This window comes from Amblyomma mixtum, chromosome 3 (genome assembly GCF_055824585.1).
Source record: "Amblyomma mixtum isolate Tamu chromosome 3, ASM5582458v1, whole genome shotgun sequence".
NCBI lineage: Eukaryota > Metazoa > Arthropoda > Arachnida > Ixodida > Ixodidae > Amblyomma > Amblyomma mixtum.
The window spans coordinates 390358455-390370770 of record NC_143014.1 but is presented as its reverse complement, the minus strand read 5'-3'; the positions used below and the strand labels follow the sequence as shown (position 1 = coordinate 390370770).

The 12316-nt window shown below is 45.3% G+C and overlaps 1 protein-coding gene across 1 annotated transcript in view; it reads left to right on the top strand.

The window, feature by feature from the left end:
• The window catches only part of LOC149357154 (tachykinin-like peptides receptor 86C), a 685354-nt gene that overhangs the window by 260691 nt on the left and 412347 nt on the right, over window positions 1-12316 (top strand). The window lies entirely within an intron of this gene.

The following is a 12316-nucleotide window of genomic DNA, read 5'->3' as shown; positions in this document are numbered from 1 at the left end:
CTAAATGCTGCCTTGTTTGAGACGATAGGAGAAGGCATTAATTCAGTGGGAGCAGTACAATTCCAGAACCTGTGCAGAATTAATGCGGATAGATTCCTCGAGTTGCTAACCATCTACTTCCGTTCTACCTATGTAAAGTTTAATGATGTGTGCATACAGTGGCAGGGAGTATGCACCAGTTCCAGCGTTGCACTAATTCTCATTGTGCAGCTAGCCTGTAAAGATAGCCAACTATTAAAAAGCTGCGCATGGCGCCAGTTTGATAATGACCTTCCGATTTGTGGACGACTTCTTAGTAACCCACAAGCTTCATTACCAAGGGTAACACAAAGTCATTGTTGACATCTTCAAGACCTTCTCCAAAGTTCTTGCTAACTTTGAGCTGACCAAAGAAATGCCACTGGAGGTACAGCTTCCCGATCTATGGCTGTACTTTGTAGAGACCCATATGTGCTTGCGTTACTTCCCAAGGTCGAAAAAAAGGCTGTTGCTACTGGCGCACTGAAAAATATCCTAAATAGCTCGTGTATTGACCGTCAGCAAGAATTCCTTGAGGCCCACCTGACATGGCTACCTGAAGCTGATTTCCCAGATGACCTCATCTGCAGCCTTGGCTTCAGGATAAAGAAATTTGCCTGTCTACCTGTAAAAGGCTTCAGAAAGAACGGAACGTAGCTGTCATAGCATATTACTATGGGGTTTAGCTCAGCAGCAGGCGCGACGGGTTGCACTCAGAAGGCACCCCAAACCAAGTCACTCCGAGCGCTAGCTGCAGCGTGCCTGTTGTCGTCAACTGCCCAGTGTCAAAACAACGTCCTCTTCGCCTTGCAACTTGCACTGTAGCACTACCCCCTCCGCCTCGCGGAAGGAAGCACAGCCCCTGGGCGCCCTAAGGTGGTGCGAATGGTAGGGCTTAAGACAGGTGACGTGCACGAGCTTTGTGGAGTGGGCCGGGGGAACAGTGCGGGAGTGCAGGGACGTGATTTCATAGGTCACATTGCTCAGTTGCCTGAAGAGAAGACGCGGTAAGGACCCACGTAACGAGGCAGCAGCTTCTCACCCAGGCCCACATGGTGTACAGGGAGCCAGGGGAGTACGTGGAAGCCGGGAGGGTAGTGGGCAACACGGTGATTAAGGTCATAGGTGCATGGTATCAGCCACGCACTAAAGAAAGTGGTCAGGCAGGCTGGTGTGAACTTAGTATGCAACACGCCCAGCTAGGGTGCTTCAAAGACAGCCTGGTATAAAAGAAGGCTGTCAAATCCGCAGCATGCGACAGTGACTTAGGCACCTTGTTTACTAAGTTCACACCAGCTCGCCTTACCACTTTCTCTTGCGCGTGGCTGATACCATGCACATATGCCGTCACAGCTAACTTCCGTTCTTTCTGAAGCCTCGTTGGGGTGGATCAGCAAATTTTTTTCATTATCTTCAAGCCAAGGCTGCAGACGAGGTCATCCGGGAAACCAGCTTCAGGTAACTATGTCAGTTGGGCCTCAACGCTTTCCTACTGACAGTCAATACACAATCCGTTTGAGACATTTTTTAGTGTGCCAGTAGCAACAGTCTTTTTTTCGACTGTGGGACATAACACCAGTACATATGGGCCTCTGATGTGCAGCCATAAATCGAGAAGCTGTACCTCCAGCAAGGACTTCGGAGAAGGTCTTGAATATGTGAACAATGCCGTTGTGTTGCCCTTGTTTATGAAGCTTGTGGATTACTAGGAAGTCGTCCAAAAATTGGGAGGTCATTATCAAATTGGTGATAAGCAAAGCTTTTTAATAGTTCGCTATCTTGACAGGCTAGCAGGACAATGAGAATTAGTGCAACGCAGGAACTGGTGCATAATCCTTGCCACTGTATGTGCAGATAATTAAACTAAAATAACAGATGGTTAGCAACTCGAGGAATCTATCAGCATTAATTCTGCATTGGTTCTGGAATCATGCTGCTCCCATTGAACCAATGCCTTCTCTTACCGTCTCAAACAAGGTGGAATGTGGCAGCGTGTAATGTTAGTCCTTGATGACAATGAGAAGACACTCCTTCTGGACGGCTGTTCAAGAGGAATGCGGACACTTCTGGCTTCTTTACCAGGAAAAGGTCTTCCATGGTGAGCTAGGAGAGCAATTCTTGCAGATACTGCCCTAAGGGTTGCTGCCACGATCCTTGTTCAGAGACAATTACTCTGAAAGGCCAGTTATCGTTCCGTGTTTTTGCCATAAAGAAGGCATTCAGGCATAGGCCCTCACTCTTCTTCACAACCAGCCCTACTTTGGTCAAGTTGTTGGCTTGACCTTCTTTTGCAGCTTGTGGAAGTTCTTTGCAGTGTCTTCATTTGCTTTTTCACAGAAAGTAGCTGAATGTAGTATGCAATGCTCATAGCAAAGGTGCTTCAAAAACAGCCCAGCATAAGACGAAGCACAGAAACAAATTCACGACATGCGACAGTGGCTTAGTTTACAAGATCTATCCGCCACGCGGAGCGTCCTGTGTTGGGAAATAAGGTCAGCATGTTAACATTTTTGTAATGCAACATGTCGGCAATACTGAGAAAGGATATCGTAGCAAGCTACCAAGACACATATCGGACTGTGAGTGTGTATCACACTTTCGACAATGTAACATTCTGAGGAAATGTAAGAGATGTGTATGGTACATAAGAATTGTTCAACCTGTTTAAGCACATCATCACTAACTCTAAGGAAAAAGAAATTGACTACCTGGATAAATAATCACGACAGATTTGACAAAATTACGATTCCATGACTTTCCTTCTTTGTAATTTGGATGATGCTTTCTGTATTCATTGCAAACTAAACAATAAATTCCTCAGTTATCACTGCACCTGTCTTGTCTGTGTCCTGTTATCCTGCGTGGTTTTGCGAAGATTCATGCACCAACTGGCCCAGCTCCTTTTCTTGTAGTTTAGTGGCCTTGTGCAAATCTTTCTTGATGGATTTTTGAGTTTACTGGCTGCAGACATGGGAGATATGTTAACTTAGCACTGTTGCCTGCCTTTCAAGATGTCACTTGCTTGATATATTAATGAATGCATGCTTTGCATTAGTTGCAGCTGACCACTCTCATGGAAGGGGTTGTGTTGCTGACTTTGATCAGATACTGTGCTTTCTGTTGTTACAGTGAATTTTGCACATTACTTGTTGTTCGGTTTATTGTAAAGCATTTTCAAGTGCGCTATTTTCGTCTTTGTTGTCATGGTGTTTTGTGCCTTTTATAGTCAGTTTACCCTCCATACAGGCCAGTGGTTTGCACTAGCTTGTAGCAGTTCGTGCAGAATTAATTGCACGACCTGACCACCTTCGTTCTATTTCATAACATCTAGCTTTTTAGCTAAAACATTGTTTGTATAATGCCGTTTAGAGCTATTTTTTCTAAACCACAGTGGCCTCTTTGGAATGTTTCAAAAAATAACAGCTGGTGCTTGCTCGCCACATGGGCAGATTTTCTTCTTTCTGTTAGCGTTAGCATGCATAATAAAACACATTGTTAATGAGCAATATGTTGGAATTTATCAGCAACATTGAACAGTGTAAACTGGTATGAAATATTTTACTGTTTTTGTCTAAAATGCAGACTTGCACCATGTATGCTGTTCACCGAAGACAATCCTGTTCACCGAAGACAATCCTGAGGTGGCTGAGAACCTGTTCGTCGAGGGAGGATGGCTACTCAGCAGGCTTACCACTGCGGCTCACTCCACAACTGCGCCATAATGTCAGGAATATGGGTGTTCAGCATAAGTTGCCTTAAGTTTGCTTTTTGCTTATTCCTGGGAGTTAGCGTCACAGTTCAAGCCTTCTTCAGGCTGGTATATAAGGCTGCACAAGCATGAATTTTTCATTCTGTTTGCTCTGAAAAATTTGGGAGGTAGAGTAAGTGCTATGGAACCTTATTCTTGCAGCACCATAAGCCCAATAAAAGCAGGTATGGTGCTGTTGTACCTTAAAATTTTTAGTTCTTTGGATGGCAGTAAGGAATTCATTGGAGAAGCTTCTTGTGCCTTGTTTTATGGATGTGTTTTGTTCTAATAAAAATTTTCCACATTTCTGCAGTTTTGTGATTTGTTTGTCAATAAACGTTTTTCTTAGGTGCACACCGCCTGTTTACTGCTATGAAGAGCTCCAGTAATACAGGTATATTGCATTACTTAGGCATTATAATGGTAAATTTAAAGAACGCTTAAGAAAAGTAATAAAAGTGGGGACAAATTATGAACCCATTGCATGCTTTTTTCCTGAAGGGTGTAGGGGTGTAAGAAGCGTAAAACGCCTGTGGCTCGGTGGTAAAGTGTGTGATACACCTCAGCACCTTTGGGTCAAATTTTATCATTTTCGGGCTGGTTCTTTCCTGAAACACCCCACCTTAAAGATGTATTCAAGTCACAAAACTCCTTTCTGGGCCGGGTGCAAGGGTGCGAGTTATAGACACCTGGAAACTCCTTTACAGGTGTTTTATTTTTTACAGTGTGCCTTGCTGCGTCAGTTCTTGTTAGTGGTATGCGGGCAGTGTTGGTTGTATCGTGAGCCGATCGAGCAGCATCGTCAGCTAAGGCGTTACCAACAATGCCACTAAGGCCTGGTACCCACTGGAAGATGATTTCGTGGTCCTGTTCGATTCCCAGATGGTGCTGATATCGTATCTCCGCTACGAGTTGATCATGGTCACTATGCCTCAAGGCAGATTGAAGACATTGTAGGGAAGCCTTTGAATCACAGAAAACAGCCCGCTTTCAGGTGATTGTTTGGAGATATACTTGACCGCCGCAAGAAATGAGGCCAATTCTGCTCCAGTGGAGGTAGTCCGATGCGATATTTGTTGGTGAATTTGAGTCTGTCGCGCAGGAACGAACACGGTGCACGCAGAACTAGTAAAGGTTACCGAGTCATCCGTATAGACGTGGGTACGGTCCCAATATTCAAAGTGTAGCATGGACAGTGTCAGTTGCTTAATGGCTGGCGTTGATCCCCGGAATAGCAAGGCGCACACATGGGAGCCGCATACACCACAGAGGAGAGGGAGGTAGTGCTGCCGGGGTGAACTGTTGTTGGATCGACGACTGTTGCGTTACTATTATGTTTGAAAATGCAGAATGTGGTCTCTGAAGTGGCACAGCTGCAAGATGATGCAGTGGAATCCTTGAAATATGATGTATGTGCATTCGCAAGGAGTCTAGGACAATATACGTTGAAATCTTTGGCGAGTGCAATGCTTTCCAGTGTTGATGCGCTCCGAGGGAGACCTAGGCATGTGCGAAGGGCCTCACTTTGCACTGTCTGGGGGGCACGCATGTTAATCTTGCACGCATTTGTGAGTACATGTGCACTGTACCGCAATAACCCCAGAAATAGAGCTCCATACAACTCCAGCATTGACTGGACGGACGAACCCCATGATTTTCCGCCCAGAAATCGGAGTAAATGAGCGATAGATGTTAGCTTTTTTTCAGTAGAGTGCAATGCAGGCTCCATGATAAGTTGCGGTCTATCAGGATTCCTAAGAAACGATGAGATTTGCAGTAATAAATGATGTGACCGTCGATGCGTACCGGATATGGAGTCATACATTTGCGTGTAAATGCCACTAGCGCTCACTTTTCCGGTGAAACGCTGAGACCTTGCTTCTGGAGATATGAAGAAGTGATCGATGCTGCCCGCTGAAGTCTTGCACGCACCTGGAAACGCGTCACAGAGGAGGCCCAAATGCAGATGCCATCGGCGTACATAGATATCTGGACGGTGTTGGGGAGGTTCTCTGGGAGGGCGATGATTGGTTTGGTTTATGGGGTTTAACGTCCCAAAGCGACTAAGGCTATGAGAGACGCCGTAGTAGAGGGCTCCGGAAATTTCGACCACCCGGGGTTCTTTAACGTGCACTGACATCGCACAGTACACGGGCCTCGAATTTCTCCTCCAAAGAAATTCAACCGCCGCGGCCGGGATCGAACCCGCGTCTTTCGGGACAGCAGCCGAGCACCATAGCCACTGAGCCACCGCGGAGGCCGGGAGGGCGATGAGAGTCAGACTAAACAATGCAGTGCTAAGGACACCGCCCTGGGGCACGCCACGGTAGGTGTAATGCGCAGGTGTCGGGCCATATTCACACTGGATAAAAAATGATATTCTGGTCAGATAGCTCTCTATCCACGCAACCATCCAACCAGCGATGCCCACAGTTTCCAGCGCATCAAGGATGGCCTCATGGGCCACGTTGTCGTAGGCACCATTCACATGAAGAAAGAGTGCCACTGACAAACGTTTCATTCGCTTCTGTCGTTGAACAGTGGATACGAGATCAACGACGTTGTCAATAGAAAAGCGACCCCCCCCCCCCCCCTCTGAAGCCGGCCATAGCGTCGGGGTATATTTTGTAGTGTTCGAGATACCACTCAAGGCGCGACAAAATCATTCTCTCCATGACCTTTCCCACGCAACTAGTCAAGTTAGCAGAGTAAAAATCGATATTTTATTGCTGGTAATGTTGTTAACTGTCACGCACTTATCACGTGAATTTAATGACATCTAGCGGCGGACGGAAAAGCTAAGGAGGACGAGAGACGTCCGAGCAGCACGCTTTGGTGATATAGTCTTCCTCGCGTCAAAAAGCTTCTTCGCCATTGCGTGCCAGTTTATCAGGTCTGCGTCGAGCGGCGCACTTAAAGCATTCATTAGGAAAGGCCGGTCAACCGGATGAGCTCGAATTCGTGACGTTGTACAGCGATAGCGTCGATAAGCTTGGCGTCTCTGATGTGCGGTGTCTTAACTGGCCTCCCTCTGCTAACGACCTACCATGTAGCCTTTTATTCCAGATCATCGAGGCGGGCAGCATATATCGTACACACCTTTGATTGTCTGGGTTTGATGTAGGTATACATTGGGATGCTCAAGTGGCCATTATTTACGCTACTGACATATACATCGAGATCGTGAACTACCGCAAATAAAATGCCTCTGCTCGCACTCCTGGTAAGCTCTTGTGGCATTTGCAATTCTGAGGCGAGAAAAGACGCGTACTGCTTGTGCGCCTATCTTAATGACGAGGCGAGGTCTTGTTTTGTTTGATAAGAACGGAGCGTATTAACTGAGAAGGTCCTGCGAAGTGCGTCCATAAAAAAATTAATGAACATCCGTGTACGCGCCCTAAGCCGCGTTACTTAACGAAATATGCGTTCTTAAAGCTCGGGTTTTGTCTTGAGGCGCAGTCCTACAGCTACAGCTTGTTGTGCCAAGTTTTTCTAAAATGCCGCATTTTCTTCTCCAGGACAACTGAGAGGAAGGGTGCTCTGAAAAACTAATATTGAGCCCTCCTTCTGCATGATAACTCCTGGCACGTCTGGCGTTTTTGTGGAGACAAACTCTGAAATCATGATCCGCATCTGCAAGCTGTGCGGCTGTTTCTCAACCTTGGGTGAAAACGAAGGCCTTGTGATATCAATGCTGAGCCTACGATAAATAGCTTCGTTTCTGCACCTGCGTCGTCGTAGGTGGGGAAGTGTATTGACCATCCTCATTTTCCTTGAAAACACTTTACCTTATTTTCTCTGGCCTGCAGGTTTGTCGGGTCAAACTTACGTACAGTGGTCTTGTATCTTGCATAATGTTTGTGGTTCAAGCTGCATAACGGCCAGCGTAATACGCAATAATGTGTTGGTCCAAAAAGTTTGCTCAGGCTTTCTCGGCCAACCAAAACAAAGTCGTTGAGCCTATGGAGAAAATATTGGTGCTAACAGATGTTAATAAAGATTGGTAGCACACGGGGAAGGCTATGCTCAGCGCAAATATCTGCGATAGCAAAAAGCTAGTGGCAAACGCTCATTGTTTGCTATCAGCATATATCGCAGCCCAAAGTTTGAATACCGCCGTCTGCAGGGCAGAGTTTGCTTTTAAGCCACATAGTGGAGCATTCAATGCAGCATTTATGCTGTGTAAAATTCTCTTTGGCAAGAAAAAGCCTTGTGCGAGCCTTTGAAGCCCCTTTGATCTTTTAAGGTGCGTTAGTGTCCCGCTACGTGGTGCAGAAGCAAACTCTGTGTGTTGAAGACTTTTCAAGAAGTCTGCTCATAAATGAGGTGTGCACGCATTTTCTTGACAGAACAAAGTTTGGTACCCCTGTACAAACAGAAGATGTGCTGCTGTAGTTCAAGGTAAAGTAAATGCCATGCCTTGCGAACATTCATCTATGCCATTTTTATAGAAACTAGTACTGCAGTAAAATAATGTACAAGTGTAGAGGCATGCTATTGCAGCAAAGCTGTGTGGCACTCAAGCTAAGACATTCGGCTATCGAGAATGGTCCGCAGATTTGATCTCAGTCGCGAAAATGATGGTTCAGTGGCTGTTAAATTCGAAATTATAGCGGTACTATGTGATGTCGGCCCATAGCAAACACTCGAGGTATTCAAGTCAATTTGCTTCCCGTTACAGCGCCCCTCGTAGTCACATGCAGTTCGGCTTTAGGGTGATAAACATTACATACAAAGGCAGTGCTTAATAATGTGGACGCATTACACATTTCATGCAGGAAATGAGTATTAACATTAGTAGTGTCATTTCCGCTAAACATATTGTTGCTCGGTTCATGCATTCTCTAGCGCAATATCCACAGCACTTAAAGAATGCAAAGAAAAAATCACTCTGGTGTCTCAGCAACATTTGCAAGTTATGTATGATATCCAGGCTTGCTCCCGCACGGGGTATCTGAACCATTTGAAGAGAGCAGATGAAGAGAGAACTGACTAGAACTGACAGTGGAATCCGAATGAGCATTCATGGAAAATACTAGTTCAAAGATCTTCATGAAGCGTGCAGTGTACACGAGGCGCACAGTGTAGACCCAAGGAACACGAAACGACCCACAGCGCTCACAACTGAACATTTAGTACAGTGACGCCATGCAAAATAGACAGCTGACGCCAAAATACAGAAGAAAAAAAAAGAGACCTAAAACTTGCATACGCCATGAGGAAAGTGTTTTTTTTTTCACGTTCTCTGCTTTCTTTTGTTATAGTCCGTTACGCATGGTGCTATTGAAATAAAAATTTCTAGTCAGTCTACGTCACGCATCATCTCACCTTCCTTCGTCACTGCGTGTCTTGTGCTGTATGCTTGATGATGTTTCCGAACCGACTATCCCCACTTTAATGCTGTGCCAATGGACACTAACGCAAAATAGCAAACAAAGCAAGACGAATAGATTATTCCTCGGAAGCACTACTGACGTTTTTTCCGCGCAGAAATGTGGCTGCATTGCTATGAAAATCTCACATGTCCCTAAACCCGTCCGCATTTTTCGCAGATGGTAAGAATACACCACCTGCGAAAAATGAGCATTGTTACGTCATTTCTTGAAGTGTTTGCGATGAAGCTCTCCGACTACTGAGAGGCGATACTGCGAAAGACCATAAACGGAGTCGGAAACCGGACTAGCTCGCCGGGGCAGTCAATCGTTACGGCGCTAAAGTGCAAGTGCAAGTCGCCTCAGAACCCCCCACCCAAACTCTACCGAAAGGGAAGAAGCTTTCCTCAGCTTCATGTGCTGCTGCCTCTCTTTGCAACGCCCGCGTTAGGTAGACCGTAGAAGTCGGCTCCGTGGGTGCGAAACAAACTGCGTTGTTGATGGCAGCTGCAGAATGCGGAACGAAGTGCTGATCGCGCTCACGCACGTGTACATCGGCAACGACGACGCTAGCCTGTGGCCTTGGGTGGGTTGTGTGCTGTCGGGAAGTGTGGTCGTATAAGGTCCGATTTATCCTCAAGAGCAAGCGGGAAGCAGTTTCGCTCTAACATATTTTATTCAACGCCACATCTGAATGAACCAACTAGCCCAAACTAGCGTTCTTCCTGAATGAAGATATGCACGAGTATTGCTCACAAAACGTTGCGCTTTGCTGTCGATTACCACGTTTTTTTTTACTAACTACACAGTAAGTATGATCGCACACGACCTTTGTGATTAACTCTCGTTGCGGTTTCTACACTCGTGAACTGCTTCGCGCGGGTTGCAAATGGAAAAGAATAGGGATACTTTCCGCAAGAGTGTAGTCTGCCGCCTTCCGGCTACAGCTGTCGGGAGATGAAGCGCGCATAACCATGGGGAACCCCCGTCAGCTGGTTGAGAGTTCTTCTCGCAGAACCATGTGTGCCGTTAATACTAGTTCAGCTACATATCACATCTGTATGCTAGAGCTTCGCCGTGGAGAACGAGCACTAGAATGAAAGGTGTTAAAAACCAGCGTTGCGTGCTGGCACCTCACGTACTGCATACGCTGGGAAACTTTTTTCTTCAATAATGCAATTGAGATGTGCTGGTTAATGCATGTGCTACTTCTCAGATATTTTGCAGCATATTTCGAAACCTGCCTTTGCACTTCTTAAGTCTTGAATGCCAAATTTAGGTTCATAGCACGTGTTCATGCAAGTAGCCGCGCTAACTTTTTTTTAATTCAGAACTCTACAAAGCAATCATACAGATGACAGAAGCGGAGAGGGCCGGCAGCACGTACAGTAGCACGTCAGTTTATAACCTTTCACACCCGTAGACTTGGTTTGGTGCATCACACGCGTGCAAATAGCTTTTCTGCTTCTGGAAGGTTAAGGTCTCCCCATTGCCTGCAGTAGATGCTGCAGGGCCTTGCACGTTATTCCATCACCACGTCTCATTTCAGTGCTGAACTACATTTCCCACAATTAAACTTAATTTAATGTATCTAATGTATCCAATAATTTTTTTATACAAACTAAACAACGATTAAAATTCAACTTACAGGTGTGGCCAAGATAATGCGCAGCTCGCTTTGGCGTGTAAACTTTTTCGCATGTTCTGTAGAGACAATAAAAACACCTCTTTGGCTGTTACGCGAGTACGCAATCATCATTGGCTAGCATTTGTATTAATACCTATTAATCTTCCGCTAGGTGAGACGTAAGAGCAGTTTGATCACGAAGGCGTGCTTTGTACTAATATGGCAACGACTACACATGTCCATCCCCATTTCATAAAGCACTTTCTGCTGCAAACAACACATTATGACAGGGCATGAAAACTATGTTGCGTGTATGTATGTATGTATGTATGTATGCATGTATGTATGTATGCATGTATGTATGTATGTATGTATGTATGCATGCATGCATGCATGCATGCATGCATGCATGTATGTATGCATGCATGTATGCATGCATGCATGCATGTATGCATGTATGCATGCATGTATGCATGTATGCATGCATGTATGTATGCATGCATGCATGTATGCATGTATGCATGTATGCATGTATGCATGTATGCATGCATGCATGTATGCATGTATGCATGCATGTATGCATGCATGCATGCATGCATGCATGTATGCATGTATGCATGCATGCATGCATGCATGTATGCATGTATGCATGCATGCATGCATGCATGTATGCATGCATGCATGCATGCATGTATGCATGCATGCATGCATGCATGTATGCATGTATGCATGCATGTATGCATGTATGTATGCCTGTATGCATGTATGTATGTATGTATGTATGCATGTATGCATGTATGTATGCATGTATGCATGTATGTATGCATGCATGTATGCATGTATGTATGCATGTATGCATGTATACATGCATGTATGCATGCATGTATGCATGCATGTATGCATGTATGCATGTATGCATGTATGCATGTATGCATGTATGCATGCATGTATGCATGTATGCATGTATGCATGTATGCTTGCATGTATGCATGTATGCATGTATGCATGCATGTATGCATGCATGTATGCATGCATGTATGCATGCATGTATGCATGCATGTATGCATGCATGCATGTATGCATGTATGCATGTATGTATGCATGTATGCATGTATGCATGCATGTATGCATGTATGCATGCATGTATGCATGTATGCATGTATGCATGTATGCATGTATGTATGCATGTATGCATGTATGTATGCATGTATGCATGTATGTATGCATGTATGCATGTATGTATGCATGTATGCATGTATGCATGCATGTATGCATGTATGCATGTATGCATGCATGTATGCATGTATGCATGTATGTATGCATGTATGCATGTATGTATGTATGTATGTATGTATGCATGTATGCATGTATGCATGTATGTATGTATGTATGTGTTGAGACGGCGTTGTCGGTGGACAAGCCGCTCCCGGTCGATGCATCAGACAGCGTAGCCAGGCCGGAGAATGACGCTTTATTCTCGGATCAAGGGATATTATATAGCCAGAGGGGCGAGGGAAAGAGGGGCGAGGGAGAGAGAGAAACGAATGAAAG